Source organism: Coffea eugenioides, chromosome 1, assembly GCF_003713205.1.
Source record: "Coffea eugenioides isolate CCC68of chromosome 1, Ceug_1.0, whole genome shotgun sequence".
Lineage (NCBI taxonomy): Eukaryota > Viridiplantae > Streptophyta > Magnoliopsida > Gentianales > Rubiaceae > Coffea > Coffea eugenioides.
In genome coordinates, this window is record NC_040035.1 from 9,832,420 (window position 1) to 9,837,393 (window position 4,974).

Sequence of the window (4,974 nt, forward strand, 5' to 3'; positions counted from 1 at the left end):
ATGATCTCTCCACCCCAGATAGTAAGTATTTGACTATAGATCATATCTCCCATAAGGTGGCCCTTACGTTCTCCCAATTGTTTGAACTTTCTTTGACGGGTCGTCTTGAAGTGTCGAACACATGTTGGTAGGATGCATTGGTGAAGAACAGATTCTACAAACCCTTGCCAATTGTGCATTCTCGACAGCAAATAGATAGAACATTGATGTCAGCTCTAAAATTTGTCTTTGTAACTCTGAAGTACCAACTTTATTAACATGCTTTGTTTGATGGATCGCTCAAACTCCAAATTGTCAAGAATTTTCAGCCAAATTAGAGATTAATATTCTACCCTATATTAGTGTCTTATTCACCAAAACTCCACCCCAAGAAACTTCAATTATATTCCTCTCCACTTGCAATAACCCTTCATAGAAGTATTGAATTAATAGTTGCTCATTTATTTGATGGTAAAGGCAACTATTGCACAACTTTTAAAATGCTCCCAGTATTCATAGAGAGTTTCTCCATCAAATTGCTGAATACCACAAATTTCCTTCCTTATATTCACTATTCTCGATGATAGAAGTACTTCTATAAGAATTGCTCCTTCATTGCCCCCAGGTGGTGATCAACTTGGATGGTAAATAATATAACCAATCCTTTGCTGCATCTCTTAACAAAAATGAAAAAGCCCTCAGGTTCATTTGATCTTTAGAAATCCCTTGAGGTTTGAAACCTACATAAACTATGTGAAACTCCTTCAAGTGCTTATGAGGATCTTCTCCAGATAACTCATGGCAGGTGGGCAACAACTAAATAAGCCCAGACTTCTACTCAAAATTTGTATTAGCATCTAAAGTTGGATACTCAATACACAGTGGTTGATGATTAAGATCATAAGCTGCTAATTCCTTTAGAGTTTGATTAGCATTAGCTGTTGTTTCTTCTGTGTCACTGTCTGAATTACTAATCTCTAGTTTCACAACTATCCGAATACCTAGTGATGAATCCTTAGGTAATAATTCTCTTTTGCTTCCTTAGCCTTTTCTCTGTCTTCCCTATCTCAAGATCAAATTTCAATTCTTCTGAGTTGGAAGACCGGGTAATAAATCCAGAAACCTATTAAGAATCAAAGTATATATATAAAACATTAATCAATAACAAAAATTACAAAGAAAAAAAAGAAATAACACCATTTCTCGATAATGGTGCCAAAATTTTGATCATTTGCCACGAGTATTAAAAATTAATTACTAGAAAGCCAAAACTTGTAGCAGTGGGAGTCCAGGTTGAAACTACAGGGAGCAATTGCAAATTTTATTTTTCAATGTCAAGTCAATGAAATTAACTAGAATTAATTAAGAGGAATTCACTAACAAAATTAAGAAAGCAATGTCAAAAGTGAATAGTTTAATCAAATAATGAAAGCCAAGCCAAGAACACGAAGGGTTTCACTTTGATCGATCATTAACTTCTAAAGGTCCAGTTTTTAATTAACCACTAGGGCTAAGTTATCCTAGATGCCAGTAGTAACTTGCAAATTCTCTAAATTCAATAATTAGAATGACAAACTCTAACTATATTCTTATTATCAGACTATCTAGATATGATGCAATCCCAAATTAATCTAACAATAGCATTTAAAACTAAGAACCAGTTTAAGATGATGACAACCCGTGACACATGCAATCACCTAATCAACACCACAATTCTTTCTAAGGGTTCATAAAAGGGAACAACCAATTACTAGCCTTATTTGCCATATAAAAATATCAATACAAGACAATTATGGATCAAGATTAGTATTTTGGCATGAATATTACACATATAGAGAATAATTTGCACTTACTCTACTACATATGCCTAAATACAAAATAGTAATCAAGGAATCGTAGATAGTTAAATAAAAGTTGAAATGATCAAACTAGTTGATATAGGCAACCCTAGGGGAAGACCCTCCTCGAACCTCCCAACCTTGTAATTATCAGAGTTGGATCTTTTCTCCCAACAGAAATTGAACTCGATTGTTCTCATGAACTCAAGACCTCTGACACACAAAGGTAATCAGCAACCTTAAGCAAATAAAGATGGATGAAGAGACACCACGATTAGGGAACAAACTAATCGATAAAGTCAGATTTGAATCCTAAGCAATGAACTCAAGAATTAAAGAGTAAGTTCGATTAAGAACTTGAAGGAAAATTCCTCACGATTTCTGGTTGTAATATTCTCTCTCTTTTACTCTTAAAAGAGGTGCCTTTTTATAGGCTAAAACTAGGGCAAAATCCGGCCCACATAAACCTGGAAGAGATTCGGTCCGCATAAAAGAGCTTAAAGAGCTAGCTCTTTAAGGCTTTCCGATAAGGCCCGATAAGTAATAAAATATTCAACGCCTAACAACTACTAAACTAGACAGTCTTAAAACAACTACCAACTAAACTAACAAGTATGAGATCATTCCTTCACTTCAAACGTACAAGTGAACAAAGTAACTTCATGGTCCATCAAATCTTCAAACCTAGCTTGCTCCTTGCTTGTATGGTGAATGATCAAGGCTCGTAAAGCTTCCTTCACCTTCTTGGTTCTTGATCTTGTCATCGGACCACCAATGTTGATCAAAGGATCCTTGCCTCAAGGTTGAAGTTATTGCACACCCGTATCCGCATCATTCCCTCTTTCCTTGAAAAGATTCGTCCTCGAATCTTCAAAGTCTCCTCTTGAAAGTGAGTTGTCCACAAATCGATGGTGCGCTTAAAGGACAGCAATGTTGGAAGTAGACAAATGACTACGAGCCATGTTGCATGTCGTTTGGTCAGCTTCGGGAAGCTCTCAAACAAGAACATGCGCCAAGGTAGGAAAGAGTTTGTGTAAGGCATGTTAAAATCCCAAGTAGCAATCCAAAACTCTCTAATATAAGGTAGCAAACAATTGAATTCCACTTCATGAGGGTTACTCGAACTAGCACAAGTTGAAGTTGACAAATTGAGCACTTGGCCACCAGCTTTTGGCGGAGTGAATAAGCATAAAAGATCACCACATTTAGTTGGAATAAGCACAAAATCAGGTTGTAAGTCTTGAATCAAAACTGGAAAATTGTGGACAGCTTTACAACCTACAAAAACAAAATAAACTTCAACTTGAAACAAATTTGAAATCGGGTAAAGAAGTAATGGTACATTATCAACTAAATGGTAAGAAGGTATAGAACAAGTTTTAAGTGTGAAAACTCCCTTTGCCACTTCATTATTCCTTCCAGCAATTGATTCAACTTGAGAAGGCATTGCTAGCTTTTTACACTTTCCTTCAAAATCTGGATAAGAAATACAAGTGTTAGGATGGAAATTATACTCAAAAGAAGGTAAAGATGAAGAATGAACCATAGGTAGTAAATGAGAGTCAAAGTTTAGAATTCTCCCTTCATGGTTGGTTTGAATTGATTCTCCTTTGGTATGGACAGATTTTTATTGAAATTGTTCCATGAGGTGATCCCAAATAGATTTAATTCCTAAAAGACAAACTCCATGGAAACTAATGAATTGTACAAGTGACTTTGGAATGGAGCATGGCATGACTAACTTCACTTGACTTTGCTTAATCTGCACAAACGAAGAAACACTAAATAAAACAAAGGTAAGTTCGTTAGGAAAACAATAAGCCCTCACATTTTTGCTCAAAATCGTCTCACTTTCTCTCTTTTCTTCCTTTTTACCACTCATCTCATCAGATTTTTCCATCTCTTTATCTAGTTTAACATCCTCGATTGTTTTCTCATTATCAACCTCCTTAACAAATGGTTCAATAGGATGAGATAGTCCTTTGTTGGGAATAGGGTCGGCTATCTCCTTCTTAGAAAACTCACTTTGATAGCATCCATTTGACTCCATTTGTTTTTGGTGTAGAAGACGTTGATATGTCTCCCAAAATGTCTCCTCATGAGGTGATTCAACTCTAGGTTTAGGCCTAGAAAATGTTGAATGAAGCTTCTTTTGACCTCTTGTATAAACCGGCTTTAAAGAGGTAGATTGCATGGAATCTCTCCTCTTAAGAGATTCGTTCTCTCGCTGAACATTGGCCCTTATCATCTCTCCCTCCATTTGTTTGTGGTACTCATCAACCGAATTAGAATCTTGAGTGAGTCGTTGAAGCCGATTGTACAAGTCCGTGGTATAATGGGAAGGTACAAATCGTTTCCTCATCACTTGCTTCATTTCAGTCCAAGTGTCAATCGGTTGTTCCCTATTTCTCCTCCTTGTGGCACATACTTGCTCCCACCAAATAGATGCATAATCTTGAAATTCAATAGCTGCAAGTTTCACCTTTTTCTCTTCAGAGTAGTTGTGGACTTCAAACACTTGCTCAACTCGCCTAACCCAATCCAAGTAAGTTTCAGGGTCATTTTTCCCATGAAAGGTAGGCATCTTGGTCTTGATGGAACCAATATTGTCATCGGTTCTCCTAGGTCGGTCTCGACCTTCCCTCGCTCCCCTTTGGTTTTTCCTTGATCGAAAGGAGGTGTTAGAATGATATCCCTTATCATCCGCATCATGATTAACACTCTGAACACTCGAAACCCTATTGTGTGTATCTCCGGTACCTCGCATCTCAATGGCAGCCAATCTGTCTAATAATTGTGTCATTACAACTTCATGTCTCTCCGCTTGTTTTCGAAGAGCTTGGAGCACCAGTTTGAGTGACACGTCGGTTTCAGACGGCTCAGGCATGTTCCTTTCTTGAGACATATTGTCCAACCTGCAAAACAAGTGTATCCTAGTCTACCTTGCAAGCACTCGTGTATCACTCAAGGAAAACACACTCATTCTCAATTTTCCTTCTCAAAGTTCTTAAAACAACTCAAACTCTCAAAAATTCCAGAATTAATTACCCTATAAGCAAGTAATAAGACACAAAGCAGAATTTTGTAAATCCTAGAAAAACTCTACCCGAAGCTGGAACTGTTTTTTTTTTTTGAGCTGCTGTTTTGCTGAGTTTTT

General features: G+C 36.9%; 1 non-coding gene across 1 annotated transcript; it reads left to right on the plus strand.

Annotated features, from left to right (window-relative positions):
- The first annotated feature begins 442 nt into the window (after nucleotides 1-442).
- On the plus strand, nucleotides 443-548 carry LOC113752873. Its single transcript, XR_003464921.1, has one exon. It is a non-coding gene; the product is annotated as a small nucleolar RNA R71 (small nucleolar RNA).
- The last annotated feature ends 4,426 nt before the right edge of the window (nucleotides 549-4,974 follow it).